Source organism: Tachypleus tridentatus, unplaced genomic scaffold, assembly GCF_004210375.1.
Source record: "Tachypleus tridentatus isolate NWPU-2018 unplaced genomic scaffold, ASM421037v1 Hic_cluster_2, whole genome shotgun sequence".
Taxonomy (NCBI): Eukaryota; Metazoa; Arthropoda; class Merostomata; order Xiphosura; family Limulidae; genus Tachypleus; species Tachypleus tridentatus.
The window spans coordinates 62,948,503-62,974,938 of record NW_027467782.1 but is presented as its reverse complement, the minus strand read 5'-3'; the positions used below and the strand labels follow the sequence as shown (position 1 = coordinate 62,974,938).

Here is a 26,436-nt window from a genome sequence, read left to right as displayed (position 1 = left end):
GTGATATAAGTGACATCTCTGTGTGTGCTCGTAAGTGATATAAGTGACCTTTCTGTGTGTGCTTAAAGTGATATAAGTGACATCTCTGTGTGTGCACTTAAAGTGACATAAGTGACAACTCTGTGTGTGCTCATAAAGTGATATAAGTGACATATAATGCTTAGAAAGTTCGAAAAATATGACATTAAATGAAATGTCATTGGGTTAGTTAAGAGTTATTTCTCATAAGTCGCGGTTATTTTATAGAAGCTGATTTGTTTTATATTGTAGCGTAATTTTAACGTAGGCGTGTGTGTTTTCTTATAGCTTTTGTTTTTGTTTGTTTTGGAATTTCGCACAAAGCTACTCGAGGGCTATCTGTGCTAGCCGTCCCTAATTTAGCAGTGTAAGACTAGAGGGAAGGCAGCTAGTCATCACCACCCACCGCCAACTCTTGGGCTACTCTTTTACCAACGAATAGTGGGATTGACCGTCACATTATACACCCCCACGGCTGGGAGGGCGAGCATGTTTAGCGCGACGGGGGCGCGAACCCGCGACCCTAGGATTACCGAGTCGCACGCCTTACGCGCTAGGCCATGCCGGGCCTTTCTTATAGCAAAGTCACATCGGGCAATCTGCCGAGTCCATCTAGGGGTTAACGTAGGCCTAGAGCAATTTTATAAAGTGTTTAAGTTTCTTGACACGAGGAGAAAATAATTTATTATCCTTACGTGCACTGGACATTAGATTATTTTCAAAAGATAACTTAAAAGAACTAGCTTGTACAATATTTCACACATGTCGTATTTGTCTCCGAGAGAATCTGCCTGGATTACACATGGAACGTGGATAAAAGAAACCAAAGTGGATGGCGTATCTCTCTTCTCCGACTTGCTTTTCTATTTACTTAAGAAAAAAAAAAGGTATAGAGAGGTACTTGAGGAGTTTGATTCGTCCACCCGACCCCCAAGGACTTTGAAGTATTTCAAAACCTATAATGAAACTAGTGATTTTTATTTTTACACAATTATCTGTATTAAACACTGACATTTGAGAAGCCACTACTTTGTATGTAATCGATTATATGAAAGTACGCATGTCTGAAAAGTCTCCCACGCTCATCCAAAACAAAATAATAGGATTGCGATGCGGTCGCGTGGGCGTGTGGAACAAGGAGTTGAAGGGATGTCTCCCATCAAAATGCAGAACATAACTTGGACAAACTATGGTAACAAGACAGACATTATGATATGGAATCAAGGTACGTTCCATTTGTGAAACTCGCCAAACTTTTCAGTATATACTTTTTATTAATACAATATTTCTATGTATTAATCCTTCCATATTTAGGTCGTTCGTGTTTTGTTTCTCATGATATAAAAAATATTTCATAAATGGCCATATATCTTCTGCTGTTGAAGATTTAGATGAACAGTCTGTTATACTAAAATCTGATCATTTCTACAGTGAATTAAAGCATGTGATAAATCTATTATTGAATTATATTATCTAGGTATTTCACAATAGTCTATTGTTGAATTGTATCATCTATGTATTTCACAATAGGTATCATTGATTTATATTATTTAGATATTTCACAATAGTTTATCATTGAATCCTTTACATGAAAATAACCAGTGGCGAAGCTATATGTTTCTCAATGGAAGAACAAAGGGATTTTTATCGGGGGGACAAGTAAGGGTCAGATGCTATTTGTGTTTAGAATAACTGTTTTACTAACGTTGATTAGTAACTAAGACTTGTTTTAACCAAAAGGTTCTTCATATTTACTTCTTATCAATTGTTTCAACTTTTTTTTTAATTTTGCCTGGGGGGTGCAAGTACCCCAACCCCTTCCCCTGATCCCCTGATGACGCCACTGAAAACAAGTTTTTATCTATTTTCTCATGTGCACCAGCTGTTCATATAATATGAGTTTCTTATTTAAAAAAAAAAACACTTATATTAATTATTATAAAATAGTTGTTATTGGTATGTGTATTTTATTTGTTTAAAATAATTCTTATTGTCGTGTGTATTTTGCCTGTTATAACATAGTTGTTATTGCCGTGTGTATTTTACTTATTATAAAATAGTTGTTATTGTCGTGTGTATTTTACCTGTTATAACATAATTGTTATTGGTGTGTGTGTTTTACCTGTTATAACATAGTTGTTATTGTCATGTGTATTTTACCTGTTATAAAATAGTTGTTATTGGTGTGTTTAATTCGATTCTTGTGGTATAGCTTTACTATATTTTTTATTGTTAAACTGTTGAACAGTAATTAAATAATTCTAGGTGTAGATATGTCAGTAAATATAAAAGTGTGATGATAAAAATAACTAAACTTAGAAATTACTAAAACCAGTATCCATTCTGTACCATATTGATAACCCGTTTTTTATCTATGACAGTAAGCACAGCTGTAATTGGTCAGACCTGAATTTAGTATAATAACTTCAAATACACATGTTTGTGAGAGAGGAGGGAAGACAAAACAAAACTAAAGCTTCAAACTAACATTTAGTTACAACTACACATCTATATACTTGATTTCATCATCTACACATCCATATACTGATCTTGTCTTATACAAGTCCACACACTTTTTTACCCTATTCACATCCATGTAATGTTTTCAGATGCTAGTTTTCATCAACTATTCATCCATCTATTGACCTTCACCAACCACACGCTCAATTTTTGACTTTCATTAACTACATCTCTGTATAAGGGTTTTCTCTTTTACACATTCATAAAGAGATTTCATCATTTATATATATTGGGTTTTTCCAACTATACGTCCTTGTAGTGGTTGTCATGAAATATACATCCATATACCGATTTTATCTCATACACACTCATATGCTGGATTTCATCACCTACACATCCATATAATAACTTTCACCAAATACATAAACACACACTGTATTTCATTATCTACACATCTATATACTGTTTTAATCAGCTACACATCATAATTTTGGTTGTTATCGTCTATACATCAATATACTGATTTAAAATAACCCATACATGAACTAAACATCGACATACTGACTTTCAACAACTACAAATCGATATAGTGGTTTTCGCCATCTACACATTGATATAGTGGTTTCATCTTGTACATATCCATATAATACTTCTAGTCAATTATTTATCCATCTACTGACTTTCATGTACTGTTTTATCATATTCTCATTCATATGGTGACATTCGTCATTTACACAACCATATAATAACTTTCATCAACTACGCAACCATATACTGTTTTTTCATCTGCAACACGTCCGTATACTATTTATCATCAACAACACATCCATATGTTGAATTTCGTCAACTACACGTCCATATACCGGTTTTTATCAACTAAACATCTGTATACTGACTTTCATTATCCATATACTGACTTTTATTATCTTCACATCCAGGCTTTCATGAAACAAACATCCACATTCTTGTCTTTTATCTTTTACATATTGAGGTTTTTATATCGTGATGTATTAGATAAGACATCAGTCAAGGTTTTTATATGATGATATATGTTCTTTATCATGTCATTTTAAATTTTATATTATAATATGTATTAGATAATACCACAATTTAGATTTTTTACATCGTGACATGTAGAAGATGAATGTAGGTTTCCTACATCATGAAGTAATATATAATAAATCTTTGTATTTTCACATTTAAGACAACTTGTCAGTCTAGGTTTTAAATGGTGACTCGTTAAACAAGAATTCAGTGAAGATTGTCACGTCGTAACGTATTATATAATACTTATGTCCCGGTGTTTACGTCATAATATATATATACATAATACTTATATCAAGGTTTTACGTCGTAACAGTTATATGATACTTATATCTAGGTGTTTATATCAGCATTATATATATAACTTCTAACAACGTTTTTACGTTGTAACACATGAGAACAGATATAATTCAAGTTTTTACATAGTGGCCTATTAGATGATATATCAATGTGGAATTTTATATCATGAATTAGTGCATAACATATCTGTTCAGGTTTCCGTATCATGCATCATGTTAGTTTAGGTTTTACATCATAAAATATATACAATAAAGTGTCTATCTAGGATCTTACATCATATTGTAATGTCAATATAAATTTTTCTGTCATGACGTATAAGATGAGGTGTAAAATTAGGTTTATATTTTTTGTCGTATTAAATAAGATGTCATTCAAGGTTTTACATCAAGAAATATTAACTAATCTAGGTTTTTTACAGTTCGAGGTTCAAAATGATTTTAATATAGGTATTTTCATCGTTTCATATTAGATAAGGTTTCATTTTAGGCTTTTACGTAGTGACTTATTAGATAATATGTTAGTATGAGATTTTACATCGGGTCGTATTAGATAAGATGTCAGTATGAGATTTTACATCGGGTCGTATTAGATAACATGTTAGTATGAGATTTTACATCGGGTCGTATAAGATAACATGTCAGTATGAGATTTTACATCGGGTCGTATTAGATAACATGTCAGTATGAGATTTTGCATCGGGTCGTATTAGATAACATGTCAGTATGAGATTTTACATCGGGTCGTATTAGATAACATGTTAGTATGAGATTTTACATCGGGTCGTATTAGATAACATGTTAGTATGAGATTTTACATCGGGTCGTATTAGATAATATGTCAGTATGAGATTTTACATCGGGTCGTATTAGATAACATGTCAGTATGAGATTTTATATCGGGTCGTATTAGATAACATGTTAGTGTAGGTTTTCATCTTGTAACGTATTAAATATTAGTTCAACTTTTACATTGTAACGTATTAAATATTAGTTCAACATTTTACATTGTAACGTATTAAATATTAGTTCAACTTTTTACATTGTAGTGTATTAGATATTAGTTCAACTTTTTACATTGTAATGTATTAAATATTAGTTCAACTTTTTACAATGTAACGTATTAGTTCAACTTTTTACATTGTAACGTATTAGATATTAGTTCAACTTTTTACATTGTAATGTATTAAATATTAGTTCAACTTTTACATTGTAATGTATTAGATATTAGTTCAACTTTTACATTGTAATGTATTAAATATTAGTTCAACTTTTACATTGTAATGTATTAGATATTAGTTCAACTTTTACATTGTAATGTATTAAATATTAGTTCAACTTTTTACATTGTAACGTATTAAATATTAGTTCAACTTTTTACATTGTAATGTATTAAATATTAGTTCAACTTTTTACATTGTAATGTATTAAATATTAGTTCAACATTTTACATTGTAACGTATTAAATATTAGTTCAACTTTTACATTGTAGTGTATTAAATATTAGTTCAACTTTTACATTGTAACGTATTAAATATTAGTTCAACATTTTACATTGTAACGTATTAAATATTAGTTCAACTTTTTACATTGTAGTGTATTAGATATTAGTTCAACTTTTTTACATTGTAACGTATTAGTTCAACTTTTACATTGTAACGTATTAGATATTAGTTCAACTTCTTATATTGTAATGTATTAAATATTAGTTCAACTTTTTACATTGTAATGTATTAAATATGAGTTCAACTTTTTACATTGTAACGTATTAAATATTAGTTCAACATTTTACATTGTAACGTATTAAATATTAGTTCAACTTTTTACATTGTAGTGTATTAGATATTAGTTCAACTTTTTACATTGTAACGTATTAGTTCAACTTTTTACATTGTAACGTATTAAATATTAGTTCAACATTTTACATTGTAACGTATTAGTTCAACTTTTTACATTGTAACGTATTAGATATTAGTTCAACATTTTACATTTTAACGTATTAAATATTAGTTCAACTTTTTACATTGTAGTGTATTAGATATTAGTTCAACTTTTTACATTGTAATGTATTAAATATTAGTTCAACTTTTTACATTGTAATGTATTAGATATTAGTTCAACTTTTTACATTGTAATGTATTAAATATTAGTTCAACTTTTTACATTGTAACGTATTAAATATTAGTTCAACTTTTTACATTGTAATGTATTAAATATTAGTTCAACTTTTTACATTGTAATGTATTAAATATTAGTTCAACTTTTTACATTGTAATGTATTAGATATTAGTTCAACTTTTTACATTGTAATGTATTAAATATTAGTTCAACATTTTACATTGTAACGTATTAAATATTAGTTCAACTTTTTACATTGTAGTGTATTAGATATTAGTTCAACTTTTTACATTGTAACGTATTAGATATTAGTTCAACTTCTTATATTGTAATGTATTAAATATTAGTTCAACTTTTTACATTGTAACGTATTAAATATTAGTTCAACATTTTACATTGTAACGTATTAAATATTAGTTCAACTTTTTACATTGTAGTGTATTAGATATTAGTTCAACTTTTTACATTGTAATGTATTAAATATTAGTTCAACTTTTTACAATGTAACGTATTAGTTCAACTTTTTACATTGTAACGTATTAGATATTAGTTCAACTTTTTACATTGTAATGTATTAAATATTAGTTCAACTTTTTACATTGTAATGTATTAGATATTAGTTCAACTTTTTACATTGTAATGTATTAAATATTAGTTCAACTTTTTACATTGTAATGTATTAGATATTAGTTCAACTTTTTACATTGTAATGTATTAAATATTAGTTCAACTTTTTACATTGTAACGTATTAAATATTAGTTCAACTTTTACATTGTAATGTATTAAATATTAGTTCAACTTTTACATTGTAATGTATTAAATATTAGTTCAACTTTTACATTGTAATGTATTAGATATTAGTTCAACTTTTTTACATTGTAATGTATTAAATATTAGTTCAACATTTTACATTGTAACGTATTAAATATTAGTTCAACTTTTTACATTGTAGTGTATTAAATATTAGTTCAACTTTTTACATTGTAACGTATTAAATATTAGTTCAACATTTTACATTGTAACGTATTAAATATTAGTTCAACTTTTACATTGTAGTGTATTAGATATTAGTTCAACTTTTTTTACATTGTAACGTATTAGTTCAACTTTTTTTACATTGTAACGTATTAGATATTAGTTCAACTTCTTATATTGTAATGTATTAAATATTAGTTCAACTTTTTTACATTGTAATGTATTAAATATGAGTTCAACTTTTACATTGTAACGTATTAAATATTAGTTCAACATTTTACATTGTAACGTATTAAATATTAGTTCAACTTTTTACATTGTAGTGTATTAGATATTAGTTCAACTTTTACATTGTAACGTATTAGTTCAACTTTTTTACATTGTAACGTATTAAATATTAGTTCAACATTTTACATTGTAACGTATTAGTTCAACTTTTTTACATTGTAACGTATTAGATATTAGTTCAACATTTTACATTTTAACGTATTAAATATTAGTTCAACTTTTTTACATTGTAGTGTATTAGATATTAGTTCAACTTTTTTACATTGTAATGTATTAAATATTAGTTCAACTTTTTTACATTGTAATGTATTAGATATTAGTTCAACTTTTTACATTGTAATGTATTAAATATTAGTTCAACTTTTACATTGTAATGTATTAGATATTAGTTCAACTTTTTTACATTGTAATGTATTAAATATTAGTTCAACTTTTTACATTGTAACGTATTAAATATTAGTTCAACTTTTTACATTGTAATGTATTAAATATTAGTTCAACTTTTACATTGTAATGTATTAAATATTAGTTCAACTTTTACATTGTAATGTATTAGATATTAGTTCAACTTTTTACATTGTAATGTATTAAATATTAGTTCAACATTTTACATTGTAACGTATTAAATATTAGTTCAACTTTTTTACATTGTAGTGTATTAGATATTAGTTCAACTTTTTTACATTGTAACGTATTAGATATTAGTTCAACTTCTTATATTGTAATGTATTAAATATTAGTTCAACTTTTTACATTGTAACGTATTAAATATTAGTTCAACATTTTACATTGTAACGTATTAAATATTAGTTCAACTTTTTACATTGTAGTGTATTAGATATTAGTTCAACTTTTTACATTGTAATGTATTAAATATTAGTTCAACTTTTTACAATGTAACGTATTAGTTCAACTTTTTACATTGTAACGTATTAGATATTAGTTCAACTTTTACATTGTAATGTATTAAATATTAGTTCAACTTTTTACATTGTAATGTATTAGATATTAGTTCAACTTTTTACATTGTAATGTATTAAATATTAGTTCAACTTTTTACATTGTAATGTATTAGATATTAGTTCAACTTTTTACATTGTAATGTATTAAATATTAGTTCAACTTTTTACATTGTAACGTATTAAATATTAGTTCAACTTTTTACATTGTAATGTATTAAATATTAGTTCAACTTTTTACATTGTAATGTATTAAATATTAGTTCAACTTTTTACATTGTAATGTATTAGATATTAGTTCAACTTTTTACATTGTAATGTATTAAATATTAGTTCAACATTTTACATTGTAACGTATTAAATATTAGTTCAACTTTTTACATTGTAGTGTATTAAATATTAGTTCAACTTTTTACATTGTAACGTATTAAATATTAGTTCAACATTTTACATTGTAACGTATTAAATATTAGTTCAACTTTTTACATTGTAGTGTATTAGATATTAGTTCAACTTTTTACATTGTAACGTATTAGATATTAGTTCAACTTCTTATATTGTAATGTATTAAATATTAGTTCAACTTTTACATTGTAATGTATTAAATATGAGTTCAACTTTTTACATTGTAACGTATTAAATATTAGTTCAACATTTTACATTGTAACGTATTAAATATTAGTTCAACTTTTTACATTGTAGTGTATTAGATATTAGTTCAACTTTTTACATTGTAACGTATTAGTTCAACTTTTTACATTGTAACGTATTAAATATTAGTTCAACATTTTACATTGTAACGTATTAGTTCAACTTTTTACATTGTAACGTATTAGATATTAGTTCAACATTTTACATTTTAACGTATTAAATATTAGTTCAACTTTTTACATTGTAGTGTATTAGATATTAGTTCAACTTTTTACATTGTAATGTATTAAATATTAGTTCAACTTTTTACATTGTAATGTATTAGATATTAGTTCAACTTTTTACATTGTAGTGTATTAGATATTAGTTCAACTTTTTACATTGTAACGTATTAGTTCAACTTTTTACATTGTAACGTATTAGATATTAGTTCAACTTCTTATATTGTAATGTATTAAATATTAGTTCAACTTTTTACATTGTAATGTATTAAATATGAGTTCAACTTTTTACATTGTAACGTATTAAATATTAGTTCAACATTTTACATTGTAACGTATTAAATATTAGTTCAACTTTTTACATTGTAGTGTATTAGATATTAGTTCAACTTTTTACATTGTAACGTATTAAATATTAGTTCAACATTTTACATTGTAACGTATTAGTTCAACTTTTTACATTGTACCGTATTAGATATTAGTTCAACATTTTACATTTTAACGTATTAAATATTAGTTCAACTTTTTACATTGTAGTGTATTAGATATTAGTTCAACTTTTTACATTGTAACGTATTAGTTCAACTTTTTACATTGTAACGTATTAAATATTAGTTCAACTTTTTACATTGTGACGTATTAGTTCAACTTTTTACATTGTAACGTATTAAATATTAGTTCAACTTTTTACATTGTAACGTATTAAATATTAGTTCAACTTTTTACATTGTGACGTATTAGTTCAACTTTTTACATTGTAACGTATTAAATATTAGTTCAACATTTTACATTGTAACGTATTAAATATTAGTTCAACTTTTTACATTGTAACGTATTAAATATTAGTTCAACTTTTTACATTGTAGTGTATTAGATATTAGCTCAACTTTTTAAATTGTAACGTATTAGTTCAACTTTTTACATTGTAACGTATTAGATATTAGTTCAACTTCTTATATTGTAATGTATTAAATATTAGTTCAACTTTTTACATTGTAATGTATTAAATATTAGTTCAACTTTTTACATTGTAACGTATTAAATATTAGTTCAACATTTTACATTGTAACGTATTAGATATTAGTTCAACTTTTTACATTGTAATGTATTAGTTCAACTTTTTACATTGTAACGTATTAGTTCAACTTTTTACATTGTAACGTATTAGTTCAACTTTTTACATTGTAACGTATTAGTTCAACTTTTTACTTTGTAACGTATTTAATATTAGTTCAACTTTTTACATTGTAACGTACACGGTAATATGTTAGTCTTGGTTTTTTTACCTGGTAAAGTATTAAATGAGATGTCAGTGTAGGTTTCTACATCTTTACTTATTTTGCTCCATGATGTCTTGGTTTATATCTGGGTACATTAAGATTTACATCTCGACGCTTTGGATAAGATTTTAATCTATGTTTTTACATCATGATATGTTATATACGATGTCAGTTGAAGTACTTAAAATCATAATGAATGTTGGTTCTAGTGGGTAGAACAAGACTCCACCATCCTACAGAGAGATGATGACACTGTACAGCTAACGTTATAAAGCTACTTCGATCATTCCAGTTGATATCATCAAGAGGTTTAACCCTACATCAGTTGTTAGTAGCGAGATAAAGGACCTGAATAAAGAATATTAAGTCGTATATTACTCTGTTAAATTGTTTGCCTGTTTTAAGTCTTCTCCATTCCATCTATATTTACACACATTTATTGGTCTTACGTATAAAATATTTTATGCTTATACGACCGAACTGTAAATCTTAGAACCATAGCAACGAAAACTTGCTCTTTAGGTGTAAGTGAGAGAATGTCAGACTATACTCTTGTATCAAGAATTGGGGGTAGGTGCAGTTGACTACATGTCTTTCCGCTATAAGTTCAAGATTAGGGACAATATGTTGAGACAGCTCCTGTGTAGCTATGTATGATACAAACCTCCACAAGTTCAAGATTAGAGACAATATGTTGAGACAGCTCCTGTGTAGCTATGTATGATACAAAACTCTACAAATTCAAGATTGGGGACAATATGTAGAGACAGCTCCTGTGTAGCTATGTATGATACAAAACTCCACAAGTTCAAGATTAGGGACAATATGTTGAGACAGCTCCTGTGTAGCTATGTATGATACAAAACTCTACAAGTTCAAGATTGGGGACAATATGTAGAGACAGCTCCTGTGTAGCTATGTATGATACAAAACTCTACAAATTCAAGATTGGGGACAATATGTAGAGACAGCTCCTGTGTAGCTATGTATGATACAAAACTCCACAAGTTCAAGATTAGAGACAATATGTTGAGACAGCTCCTGTGTAGCTATGTATGATACAAAACTCTACAAGTTCAAGATTGGGGACAATATGTAGAGATAGCTCCTCTGTAGCTATGTATGGTACACAACTCTAAGTTCAAGATTAGGGACAGTTTTTAGAGACTGCTATTCTACACAAACAACCAATTACCCATTTACCTTTTACCAATCTGTCATTCTTTATTGTTTTCATTTACATGTCTAATTAACGATGTATTTAAGTGTACATACGTGTACAGTTACCTGTTTTAATTTACTTGTTCAACTACTAATCGAAGTAAGTATATTATTTTAGTGAAAATGAATACATTTTAATGAAGTTAAACAAGTAAAATCACAAGGAAAGACTGTGTTAAATTTTATTTATATTAGTTTGTTCTAACTTAAAAAACAAGCTGAAACAATAATAAATTAAACAATAAACGCTTCAATAATTGAAAAGACCCCGGGGTACGAGTTATAATGTGGGATTATAAAATGTACCATCGGTTTTGAAATGACTGCGACACTAGGACCGTATTGCGGTGGGGATACACCGTCTATCAGTCTTAACATCCATTCGCCAGTCTTACATAAGAAATAAAAGAGTAGATCGATATAGAAACAGAAATTCGGAGGATGAAATGTGGGTGCTCGAGCTCACAACGTCCCACATCTATCTATACCGCCCTTCACTGCCTGCAAATAGTTGTGAGAAAGCGACTGCTCTCCAAAATAAAGAAGAAAAGAATAATAAAACTTAACTAATGTAAAAATAAGAAAAAGGAAATAAGTTACTATCATTTAGGGTAAATAAGTTCATTTAATAAGGAAATTTAATAACTTTGCACTACTTTATGCGGATGCACACATTTCCGCATAAAGTAGTGCCAAGTTGTAAAATGACCCTATCCGTTTTCACTAACATTTATTCAATGTGTGTGAATTGTCGCTGACTATGTCACTCTTTCCATTACATTGTTCAATGTTTAGGAAGTTAAGTGTCATAACCTTAACTAATGGGATATTGTGAAACTATAATTAAGCCTAGTGAGCTGATTATAGTAATTATATTGTTATAAATTTTATAACAAAAGATGCCTCACATGTCCTGCTCTAAATACGTTTCACCCTATTACTTACACAAATTTATTTCGTAAAATCAAAAATGTAATTTATCTATTAACATGTACTAAATGTAAAATGGAATATGTGGGTCGAACTTCACACGCATTGCATATACGTATAAATTCACATAGATCTCAAGTTAAAAACAATTAAATGAATTATATAGAATTAAAACATTTCAGGGTTCATCCTTTTACCTCTGTTAAGATGACAATATGAGAAATTGTTAATGAAGGCACCAATAGACTTCAACGAGAAAACTTCTACATTTTGAAGCTAGGAACATTATATTCTTATGGATAAAACCAATATTTTAATAATTCTACTGCTTTAAACTTGAATAATGATTATTGTACTTCTAATTTTTTCTCATAAAAATCAGAAGACAAGAGGTAAAGAAATTAATTAATAAAAATGAGTGAATTTTTCATAATTTTATAGTTATCTGGATAATAGTTTTTATGCTAGTGTTAGTGTATGTACATTATTTTGTTAAAGGATTTACCAATTTAATATTCCCAAAATAAAAGTATTAATTAATGTAATAAAGGTGATTTTCTAAATGATCACACAAACACTTACTTGTAGGCATTATAAAATATCGATCATACAAACACTTACTTGTAGGCATTATAAAATATCGATCATACAAACACTTACTTGTAGGCATTATAAAATATCGATCACACAAACACTTACTTGTAGGCATTATAAAATATCGATCATACAAACACTCACTTGTAGGCATTATAAAATATCGATCATTCAAACACTCACTTGTAGACATTATAAAATATCGATCATTCAAACACTCACTTGTAGGCATTATAAAATATCGATCATACAAACACTCACTTGTAGGCATTATAAAATATCGATCATACAAACACTTACTTGTAGGCATTATAAAATATCGATCATACAAACACTCACTTGTAGGCATTATAAAATATCGATCATACAAACACTCACTTGTAGGCATTATAAAATATCGATCATACAAACACTTACTTGTAGGCATTATAAAATATCGATCATACAAACACTTACTTGTAGGCATTATAAAATATCGATCATACAAACACTCACTTGTAGGCATTATAAAATATCGATCATACAAACACTCACTTGTAGGCATTATAAAATATCGATCATACAAACACTTACTTGTAGGCATTATAAAATATCGATCATACAAACGCTCACTTGTAGGCATTATAAAATATCGATCATACAAACACTTACTTGTAGGCATTATAAAATATCCATCATACAAACACTCACTTGTAGGCATTATAAAATATCGATCATACAAACACTTACTTGTAGGCATTATAAAATATCCATCATACAAACACTCACTTGTAGGCATTATAAAATATCGATCATACAAACACTTACTAGTAGGCATTATAAAATATCGTTCATACAAACACTCACTTGTAGGCATTATAAAATATCGATCATACAAACACTCACTTGTAGGCATTATAAAATATGATATTATAATGGTGTGGTCAATCCCACTATTCGTTGGTAAAAGAGTTGGTGGTGGGTGGTGATGACTAGCTGCAGGGTTAGCACAAATAGCCCTCGAGTAGCTTTCCGCGAAATTCATACCAAACCAATACCATATATTCATAAACGTTTTATTTAACTAATCTAAATGTAGATTAAGTTAATAACTTCCCTTGTGAGTGGAAAAATAGTTTATTTATTGATACTTTTCATAAACATATTGTTACTGGAAAGTTGAATATTATAAAAGATAAAATATTACTTGAAATACTCAAAAAAGGATCTAAATACAGAATAGACACAAAATGTAGTAAAAATAATATTCTAAAATATAATGAAAACAATGTTGATTAATATATCTTAAAACTTAAATATATTACATCTTATCCGCCTAGATGGTTTCTGGAATGAAAGTTGTATCTACTTAAAAAATAAAAGTAAAATTATCCAGTATAAAATTAAAGAAATACCAAACAGATTTATCGTTTCATCAGTTAAAAAAGACGATACAAGAACTGCAAGAAAAGTAGTTCCTATTGATAAGGCTAACTGTAACACTGGTATCATTTGTAAAATGTTTTATACAATAATTGTGATAAAAGAAATCAATTGTACACAAACATTTAAACTTGTTAACCAATTCAAAGAAACAGTAATTAATAATTTCGTTAAATATTATAATAATCTTTATTTTAAACAAAATTCTTATGTAGATTTATCGTTTCTTTATGCTATTCCCAAACTACATAAATTTAGATTTATTTCCAATTCAATAAGAACAATTATCAAACGACTGGCTTTATTATTAAATAAATTACTTAATATGTTCTTGACAAAATAACAGATATGTGTTAATAATAAAACCACATTTTTTGGATAATAAAAAATAATCCACCTATTTTAGAATATCTAAAAACTGTGAACAAGGAAATTACATTCAAACATTTGATTTTACCATATTGTACACCATGACTCCAATAAAAGATTTAATCTTTTTTCTTTAATTCATTAATATAGCATTCTGGTTTCCTTTTATAGAACTGAGAAAAAGAAAATTTAGCTCCAAAAACGTAAAAGAAATATTAACTTCCTGCATTTATAATAATTATATGATTTTCAATAAACAAGTTTTTAAACAAATAATACGAATTCCAATAGGAGTTAACTATTCTACTTGTATAACATATTTATCCTTTTACTATTATGAGAATATATTCGTTGAAAACTACACAAATGCAGATATATTTACATTACCTTACAGATATATAGATGATTTAATTAGTATAAATAATCCTGAAATAACTAATGTTGTTATCACTGTTTATCCAGCAGAATTATAAATTGAAAATACTTCAATATCTAATACAAAAATATATTATTTATATTTAGAAATTAAAATAATTGGTAAGGATATCAATGCAAATATTTCTAATAAAAGAAAATATTTTGCCTTTCCAATTTATGGTTTACCCTCTTTTAATAGTAATGTACCGAACCGTTCTGTTATAAGCACTGTAACTTTGCAGTCATCAGATATTGTAAAATTTGTCATAAATTACAATATTTTATCAGTTATGTTGAAATACTGACACAGAAATTAATAGTGAATGGATTTAATAAAGAAACTTTAAGTTAAATTTTTAAACTATTCTGTAACAAATATGAGAATTTGTTAAACAAATATAAAGGAATAAAAAATTAGAAAATTTTTATTTAACATTTCTAATAACTATTTTTAATTATGAATAAGGTCATTTAACAAATTGGGACTACTTTATGCGGATGTACACCTTGCCTTCTATAAAGGCTTGTTTGGAACATGATAGTTGTGGACTTGAACACCCACATCTCGCTCTCCTAATTTCTATTTCTGTAGGGCCCGGCATGGCCAAGCGTGTTAAGGCGTACGACTCGTAATCTGAGGGTCGCGGGTTCGCATCCCCGTCGCGCCAAACATGCTCGCCCTTTCAGTCGTGGGGGGCGTTGTTATAATGTGACGGTCAATCCCACTATTCGTTGGCAAAAGAGTAGCCCAAGAGTTGGCGGTGGGTGGTGATGACTAGCTGCCTTCCCTTTAGTCTTACACTCCTAAATTAGAGACGGCTAGCACAAATAGCTCTCGAGTAGCTTTGTACGAAATTCAAAAAATAAAAAAACAAACTATTTCTGTATTGATTGTTACTCTTTTTATTTATTATGTGATACTGGCGAATGGATGTTAAGACTCATAAACGGTGTATCCCCACCACAATATGGGTTCTAGTTTCCAGTCACCTCCAAAACCTAGGGTACATTTTATAGTTTCACATTATAACTTATACTTTGGGATATTTTCAATTAGTACAGCGTTTTTGTTTATTTTGCTTTTACGTTTTATAACAAACTAATATGAGTATATATATATATATATATTATTCCTAATTAGGCTTCTTCTCTATCTAGTTTTAAAATTCCTTGTACATATATATATATATGTGTATTTCTTCAACTACTCAAACAATATGTTCGGTTGTATAGTTATTTGTCTGTTAATAGTGATCTAGTTTTGTTTTATTATATGTTTCATTGTTCTTCTCATTATAACTATTATATGTTTCATTGTTTTTCTTATTATATCTCATGTGTCTTTCTTTTTATATGTTTCATTGTTGTTATTATATCTCATGTGTCTTTCTGTTTATATGTTTCATTGTTTCTTATTATATCCGTTATATGTTTCATTGTTTCTTATTATATCTGTTATATGTTTTATTGTTCTTCTTATTATATTTATTATATGTTTTGTTGTTCTTATTATATCTGTTATATGTTTCGTTGTTCTTATTATATCTATTATATGTTTCATTGTTCTTATTATTATATCTATTATATGTTTCGTTATTCTTATTATATCTATTATATGTTTCATTGTTCTTATTATTATATCTGTTATATGTTTCATTGTTCTTATTATTATATCTATAATATGTTTTATTGTTCTTATTATTATATCTATTATATGTTTCATTGTTCTTATTATTATATCTGTTATATGTTTCATTGTTCTTATTATTATATCTATTATATGTTTCATTGTTCTTATTATTATATCTGTTATAAGTTTCATTGTTCTTATTATTATATCTGTTATATGTTTCATTGTTCTTATTATTATATCTATTATATGTTTCATTGTTCTTATTATTATATCTGTTATATGTTTCATTGTTATTATTATATCTATTATATGTTTCATTGTTCTTATTATTATATCTATTATATGTTTCATTGTTCTTCTTATTATTTTTTTTATATGTTTCATTGTTCTTATTATATCTATTATATGTTTCATTGTTCTTATTATTATATCTATTATATGTTTCATTGTTCTTCTTATTATATCTGTTATATGTTTCATTGTTCTTATTATATCTATTATATGTTTCATTGTTCTTATTATATCTATTATATGTTTCATTGTTCTTATTATTATATCTATTATATGTTTCATTGTTCTTATTATTATATCTGTTATATGTTTCATTGTTCTTATTATATTTATTATATGTTTCATTGTTCTTATTATTATATCTATTATATGTTTCATTGTTCTTCTTATTATATCTGTTATATGTTTCATTGTTATTATTATATCTATTATATGTTTCATTGTTCTTATTATTATATCTATTATATATTTCATTGTTCTTCTTATTATATTTTTTATATGTTTCATTGTTCTTATTATATCTATTATATGTTTCATTGTTCTTATTATTATATCTATTATATGTTTCATTGTTCTTCTTATTATATCTGTTATATGTTTCATTGTTCTTATTATATCTATTATATGTTTCATTGTTCTTATTATATCTATTATATGTTTCATTGTTCTTATTATTATATCTATTATATGTTTCATTGTTCTTATTATTATATCTGTTATATGTTTCATTGTTCTTATTATATTTATTATATGTTTCATTGTTCTTATTATTATATCTATTATATGTTTCATTGTTCTTATTATTATATCTGTTATATGTTTCATTGTTCTTATTATATCTATTATATGTTTCATTGTTCTTATTATTATATCTGTTATATGTTTCATTGTTCTTATTATTATATCTGTTATATGTTTCATTGTTCTTATTATTATATCTGTTATATGTTTCATTGTTCTTATTATATCTATTATATGTTTCATTGTTCTTATTATTATATCTGTTATATGTTTCATTGTTCTTATTATTATATCTGTTATATGTTTCATTGTTCTTATTATTATATGTTATATGTTTCATTGTTCTTCTTATCTCATGTCTTTTCTTTTTTCTGAATTTTTTTTTGTCTAGTTTTGCACTAGACAAATGTTTTCTCTTTGTTATTGTTTCTGATAATTTAATTATTTTGTAGCTCTGATGTTTGTCACCTGTAAGAAACACTTATAACCAATGCGGTATGATGCTTAGAAATGGAAACAGTTTATCTTCCGCTGAACCATGACGAAGATTCAAACGAAGAAACTGGCCTGGTATTGTCTAAATCTTAAATATACTTTTTTATTATATTTGAAATCAAGAAAAAACGTTATCAAAGTAAATATTAATTATAGTGACATATTGGTATGAGCACAAACTTCACTCGAATGGCTAGAGCCTTGACTGGTGTAATCTATTGTGTTGTTTTTGTGTCTAAATCAATTACGTTTAAGTCCACCAAATGCTATTTAACAAAATGCAAAAACCTGTTCTAATACTACTTTTTATGTCACCAATTTTCAAAACTGTTAAATTTGATTTGCTGGTAGAATTTTGTTTGTTTAGAATTAAGCACAAAGCTACACAATATGCTATCTGTGCTCTGCCTACCACGGGTATCGAAACCCGGCTTTTAGCGATGTGAGTCTGCAGAAATGCTGCTGTGCCACCATTAGGGTGCTTACTGGTAAGAGGTCGTAATTCACTTCTTGCAAACTATAAATTCGGACCTGGCATGGCCAAGCGCGTAAGGCGTGCGACTCGTAATCTGAGGGTCGCGGGTTCGCGCCCGAGTCGCGCCAAACATGCTCGCCCTCCCAGCCGTGGGGACGTTATAATGTGACGGTCAATCCCACTTTTCGTTGGTAAAAGAGTAGCCCAAGAGTTGGCGGTGGGTGGTGTAGACTAGCTGCCTTCCCTCTAGTCTTACACTGCTAAATTAGGGACGGCTAGCACAGATAGCCCTCGAGTAGCTTTGTGCGAAATTCCAAAACAAAACTATAAATCTCTGTTTGCTATTAATCTACGCGACGTACTGTATCCACCACGTGTTTCCAAATCTAGTTTTATCGTTGTAAGACTTCACATTTACCGCTGAACAACTGGGAAGCAAAAAATTATTGTGATGACAAAATCCTAATTTATTATAAAAACATTTACAAGAGAGAGAGAAAAATATATTTGATAAGTTTATTACAGTTCAAGTTTCATGACGAACATTTGTTTATCAAAACGAACGACAAGATAGACAAAAATATGAATTTAATTTCAGTACAACCACATTTTTGTTTAAATATTCTTCCACAAGAACATGAAAATGAACAATTCAGAAAAAGTTAACTCATACGTCGAATATGAAAGGTTTATCACTTGTTATATGTTTGGACAGATGACTTTCGCTAGGCCTGTTACACTTTGTTTTCAATTTCGCTCCGTGCAAAATGGCGAGTTCACTCTAAATTTCACGTTTCTAGTATTCCTGTAACTGGACAGTAAAGTGAAATATTAATTCTAAAGTTTGGGCTTCTCAGTTTGTTCAGATTCAGTCCTAGGACTAGGATCTAACTTTTGTATAACATAGTATGTGCTGCCTGGCGAAATGACGTCTGCCCGTAACGTAACAAGAAATGAAGTTTTTTCCGATATGTATTAATATATTTATTGGGTTGAGGAATAATTCGTGAGCGTTTTTTCAAGTTAAAAAAATATATTCATAAATTAAACGCTTTAGCAAAATATTTCATGTCATTTGGTAGATAATTTTTTGCTCTAATAGATGGTGTGTTTGATTTTCATATGTCTTTAATTTTTGCTTTCATTTTCAGCTCATTAAATGGAATGTCAAGTGGAAAAAATCGAGCATTTTCGACACCATCTGCTTTTCGCATTTAATTTCTTGCAATTTCGTTTACAACAATGCATACTATATACCTAGGTATTACATGAAATAAAGTATCATAATAAATGTTTTGGGTGTAATGTGTTCATGCATTGAAGTATTGTATAGTCTTGCATGTAATGCTTGAATGAAATTATTTAAAAACGCTCACGAATTATTCCTCAACCTAATATTTATCTACTTTAAGTTTGTAAAAAGTCATACACTTATCACGTGAAAAAAACAAACAATAATAATGACATTGTATATTTAACATTACTATGCTTCTTCTAATAACACTATCACAGGTTTGGAGCTAAATGTTATAGTCAAAATTTCTCACACGTAACGTCACCATGAGGGTACATTTATTGTTTTTGTGATTCAGTGTTTTAAAGTCTGGGTTAAAGTTTCCTTGTAGATGCAACAGTTTCTAGTTTTCTCTGATTTAACACTAAAACGGAAAATCCATACTAAAGTTTTAATATACTGTGTTTATGTGATTGCCAGGTACTTAGGGCTCTCCACCACTATTCTAAGGGTTGAGGGCTTAAATCCCGTGAAACTAAACATGTTCATCCTTTCAGACGTGGGAGCATTATATTGTGACATTCAATCCCACTATTCGTTGCTAAAAGAGTAGCCTTAGAGGTAGAGGTGGGTGATGATTATTAGCTGCCTTTCTTCTTGTCTTGCCCCCCCCCCCACTAGTTCAGAGGTAAGTCTACAGATTTACAACGCTAAAATCAAGAGTTCTCCTTAGTAGACTCTGTTATAGCCCTATGTAGCTTTGCTATAGTAAAAACACAAACACTTCTTGTCTTACACTGCTAAATTAGGGACGGCTAGCGTAGATAACCCTCGTGTACCTTTGTGCGAAATTCAAAACAAACAAACTTTTATCCGGCACAGTAGCAAAACGGAAAATCCACTTTAGTTTTACCTTAGCCATGATTTAAGTCTTCTTCACTATACTTTCTACGTCTCTCATTTTCATAAGGAGCTTCAGTATGTTTTTATTCTATCGATAAACATATCTACTGTCAGTTTCTAATTATTATTTCACGCATTTGTTATTTGTTTAAAAAAAATTAATAACCTCTCTTGCTAAATATCCTGGTCCAAAACGTACTTTAATTGTAGTTAACCAGCTTTCGGACATTCTTTGTTATATTTAATAATCACTTACTACTTTGTTAGAACCTCACTTAGTACTAACTCCATAAACGAGATTAGCAGAGGGGGAGCATTCATCCCAATTTTGTTTTCTGCGAGATTTACAATACTTGCTCTCTCTCTAAATGTTTGAGAATATATATTTGTATGTCCAGGAGGGTCAGGTACACTAGACCTCTTCCTCCTTCCTTTACATTGTTTGAGTGGACTTATTAATATATATAAAGTAAATACAGAGGGCCAGAGTGATGAGCATAACTCTAACTCAGGCCTTTTACAGGGCAATGTCCATGTATATTGTTCTTTCTTTCCTTTTTAATAAGTCTAGAACGTAGGTGGTTTGTTTTATTTTAGCACTATTTTATTATTATTATTTTAAATTTGATTTTATCTTGAAGATCTAATGTACAAATTTAACGGGGAGAGGTGTTTAGGTCTCTCAGCATCATATATGCAATATCTGTCTAGTTCGCATAACAACTCATTTTTTTGCCAATTTTTATCAAAATATTTTATCGTACTATGTAGAAGTCTATCTGGTATTGTTTGTGTGTTTGAGTAATTGTGCATGAACTTTAAGGAAGTGGTTTGTACTCTGTATGCTGATGTAATTAGTGTATTTTGTAATGTTTGGAGTTTGGTTTGTATTTGTTTTTCACTTATAATGATCCATGCAGGAGCTGCATAGTCTATTACTGGTCTAATGTATGTCTTGTATATTTTAATGTTTTCTCGTGTTGTTCCGTAGTTTTTACCAGTTAGACTCCTAGCATAGTTTGTTCTTCGCCAAATTTACATGTTTTGTCCAGGTAAGTTTGCAATAATATGTTAGTCCTAGAAATTTTGCAGATGTAACAGTTTGGAGAAGCTCTTCGTTCATGTAGATCTGTGATTGAACTTTTTGATGTTTTGTTGAGTTTGAAAATATCACTAATTGTGTCTTTGCTGTGTTTATTTTGATTCTATATTTTTCACAATATTCACATAATCCATTTAGTTGTGGTTGTAAGTTAGTGGCTACTATTTCGGGTGTAAGGGAACTTTTCCAAATTGTTACATCATCAGTGAACTGTGACGAGTATCCATGATTTGGGTCTTTAAGTGGCATATTATTTACATACATGATGAAGAGAATAGGACTAACCACCCCTCCTTGAGGAACTCCAGCTTCTGGAGTGAAGAACTCCGAGAAAGTTCCCTCTACGTTTATTCTACATTTTCTATTTTCCAAAAAGTTAGATAACCAGCGCATTAATAATTCCACACGGTAGTCCTACTTCATTCATACGAAATCGAAGACCATCGTGCCATACAGTGTCGAATGCTTTCTCGATATCGAAGAAACACGCGACAGTTCATTCTTTTTTAATAAAAATGTTTATTATTGTTTCCGTTAATATAATTAAGTGATATGTTGTTTGTCTAAGTTAATTTAATTAAGTGATCTGTTGTTTGTCTATATTTTCTAAATCCGTTTTATTCCACTGATAATTTTGAAATCATCTCCAAAAATGTGGAGAGTCTATTACTTATTATTCTTTCAAGAATTTTGCCTACATAGTTGATCAGGCTGATTGGTCGATAACTGTTTGGTTTATTAGCTGGTTTTTCTTCTTTGTAGAACATTAAAATATTAACTTGCTTCCAAGAAACTGGGCCGTATCCAGAGTATAAAGATAAATTAAATACAGCTAATTGGTGGTCAAATAATTTTGGAGTGCCTTTTCTGAGAAGAATTGTTTATATTCCATTATTTCCCGGTGCTTTGTGTTTTGAATTTTGATTGCTTGTTTGAGTTCAGTTAGTGTGTTTTTTTGGTGAGTAATAGAGTATTGTAGTCATATGTGTTATTAGTGTTGCTGTTAATAATGTTGACTGGAAAATGTGGTTTATATAGTTCTATGTTATTTGTTACATGATTGTTTACTTTGTTATAATAATAATTGTTCATGTCCAGATTATTATGTATTTTAAAAGTGTTTTGTAATCGAATTACTTTATTTTATAATTATAGTGTGGACTACGAAGGAACGGAACCACAAGGGCAAAATGTAAACGAAAACGAACAACATAAGGTACAGATGGCAGTAGAGTATCATTGGGAAACAGGTCGACATGACTCAGGAAAATCTGAATCATGTGAGTCAGTAAGTAAGGAACAGGATTATGGCGTTTTTTTTTGGCGTTAGGTCATATCTAAATAATTTTTATGAAGATTTGACGGTGAAAACTCCTGATATTTATGAAGAGTTTGATGAGTATAACTATCAGTTCTTGACCGACCAAAAAAACAGATGTAACAAAGCTACATTCTGGAAGATAATCTTTTCCACTGGCCTTGTCTTACTTATTTTAGGCTTAATTCTGCTTCTACTTGGCTACTTCCTTCCTCAAAGACGTGTAGTTGTTGGCTTCCAAGCAGATTTTGAAATTATAGATCGCTCGGCGTTGGTTTTCAATGAAAATCTTGATATATGTAAAGGAACAGGGTTAATTGTCTTCTGTATAGGAGGAACTATTTCCTTGGTAGCCTTGTTATTATCCAACCTTTTCACGACCTACTGTGATGGACACAGCGAGCTGGTTAGATTTGAAACCAATTTTAAAGAAATTCGTTAACTGATAAGATTCCTATTATAGGAAAGTTGACGAATTTTCAACCGAAAGACAGAAAATCGTGTAGTTGTTAGTACTACTGGATTATATCAAGCCCATGAAAACATATACCACCGGTTTACACCTAGTCCCATAAAACATATTACAGCCGATTTTCATCAAGTCCCATAAAAACCAGATTTTCACTTGATTTCCTTGAATGAATGAAATAAACAAAACAAAAATCGAAATGATTAGAAATAACTTTGTTTTACTTAGCATAATTAAACCTATACTGACATGCTAAGGCAATGCTCAAGTACTTATGGGCTTATTATATTAAATAAGTTTATTACAATGTTAATAACTGAATGTTTCCACAAAGTGGACTTCCCCTTCCAAAAACTTCCAAGTACCTTTTCTTGTGATTCATTAAATTTTTAAAAACATTTTACTGTTTTTGAAACATCACAAATTTACTAGGGAATTTGGCATACAATGTACACAATCTTATTGCTTGAAAAGACAAATTCAATACTGAGAAGAGTTGTATCCATTAGAAGCAGCTTGAGAGGTATTTTGAAACGTTATTTGATAGTTTTGTTTCTTGCAGCTATTGGTTACCTTCACTATGGTATATGTCAAGTGCTAGAAAAGACCCGCGCTCGTTGCTTTAAACTTTTTCCATTATTATATGTTCAAAATAACTTAATGTAATCAGTTTTCAAACTGATTTTGTGCTGTAAATACTGTAATCTTATTGTAACGTAACATGTCTATTTTGTTTATTTTCTAAAACAGTTTTAAATAATGGTGATACTTGTTTCTGACTGTCGAAATGTTAAATTACCCATCATTTGTATACCTATTGAACAACAAAGTTTTAAATATGCTATATCACAATGAAATCTATGTAAGACTTGTCAGCGACGCCTGTTTGAGTCCTCCAAAAATGATTCCATCACTTTGATCAGGAACAGTACCAGTTTTATGATCAATGTATAAATCTGTTTAAACATTTTAGATCAAGGATGTCGTTCTGTGAGTTTGAAACAATATATATTTTCACTTATTTACTTTTATTGAGGAACTCGCTCATAACCTCAAAACTGCACCCTAAAAGAACACAAAACGACAAACTAGATCATCATTAGATAATAATACGATGTTGTGATAAGCTAATATTTCATAAAGAAAAAATGCTATATCCTGAGCAATTAGCCCAATAATGTTTCACCTGTTTTATTTATTATATTTGACAAGTTAGACCGTTGCTAAAGAATGTAAAACATGATTGTGACAAGTCAATCCATTACTAAACAAACAAAAACTATGATATTATGACAAGCTAAGTTATTACTAAACAACAAAACTATGATATTATGACAAGCTAGGCCATGACTAAACCAAAAACTGATATTTTGACAGACTAGGCAATTACTAAAGTATATAAACTATGATACAGTGTACTTATTTATTTCTTAGTGGCTCGAATTGATTTGCTTTTGTTCACAAAGTAGTTTAATATTTGGAGTTATAGGTGTTACCTGTAAGCGCAAATTATCTTCAATATTTAGCCTGTTTCTAAATTTAGTCTTTGTAGCTGTATACAGTGAAAATGTTTGCTCACAAATATATGTTGTTGGAAAACGCATCGAAATTTTCAAAGCTCTGTCACTTGTTTTGTGATTTTTTTTCCCCGTTGAAAGTTTGTTCTTAGGGTGTAATCAGTTTAAATTTCTATAAGTTGTTCTTTCTTTTTTCAAAGGCAAATCGTTGGTATTTGCAAAGTCAACAAAGGGATTTTGAATCCACAGTAATTTTTCTAAGTGAGGAGGGAAGTACTCCCCACTAGTTGTACACAAATCAGATATGTGCTGCAAGACTGAAACTTTTGCATCTTCACATATCCTTGATTCTTTGAGAAACCGAGTTGTCAAAAAGAGGCACAGAGTTAACGTTTTTAAGAAATTTCTCATCAATCGTGCACTCTACCAAATCTTTTGCGCTTGGTTTTATCAAATCTTTCGCAATCCGTTAACTAACACGATATGAAACAATAAGAGTACCTTTGTTGTTCTGATGGACAAACGAACGAAATGTAGCTTTTCTTGCATTTAGTTGGAATTTTTAATTCAGAGTGTTTGGTTTCTAGATGCCGTTTTAACTTTGCTGGATGCAAACTACTGTTACTCAAGACTGTTCTACATTCAATACACAACCCACTAGGTCCATCTTCATTATCTGTTCATTTAAAACCATATTCAATAAAACTTTCATCACACTTTCTCTTCTTGTTTCATCACCCTGCGTTGATGAATTCGTATTAGGCCTAGGCCTAGGAAGATTTTTACTCGTATCAGATTTATTACTGATATTCAACCACTTACCCATTATAAGAGTGACAACTAATTATTAGTTTCTCTAAAAATGTATTCTTATACTTTTGGCACTTCAAAAGTATTTTCATGGAACAAAATAGCTTCTTAATTAAAACTCGTTCAAGCACTTGAGTTTTATCATCTTACAATGACATGCTGACCTAAGATCAATGTTGCCATA

At 28.7% G+C, this 26,436-nt stretch overlaps 1 long non-coding RNA gene across 1 annotated transcript; it reads left to right on the top strand.

Moving 5' to 3' along the window:
• The first annotated feature begins 1,138 nt into the window (after positions 1 to 1,138).
• Positions 1,139 to 26,436, top strand: LOC143243118 (uncharacterized). Its single transcript, XR_013023915.1, has 3 exons — positions 1,139 to 1,243; positions 18,382 to 18,499; positions 23,294 to 26,436. It is a non-coding gene; the product is annotated as an uncharacterized LOC143243118 (long non-coding RNA).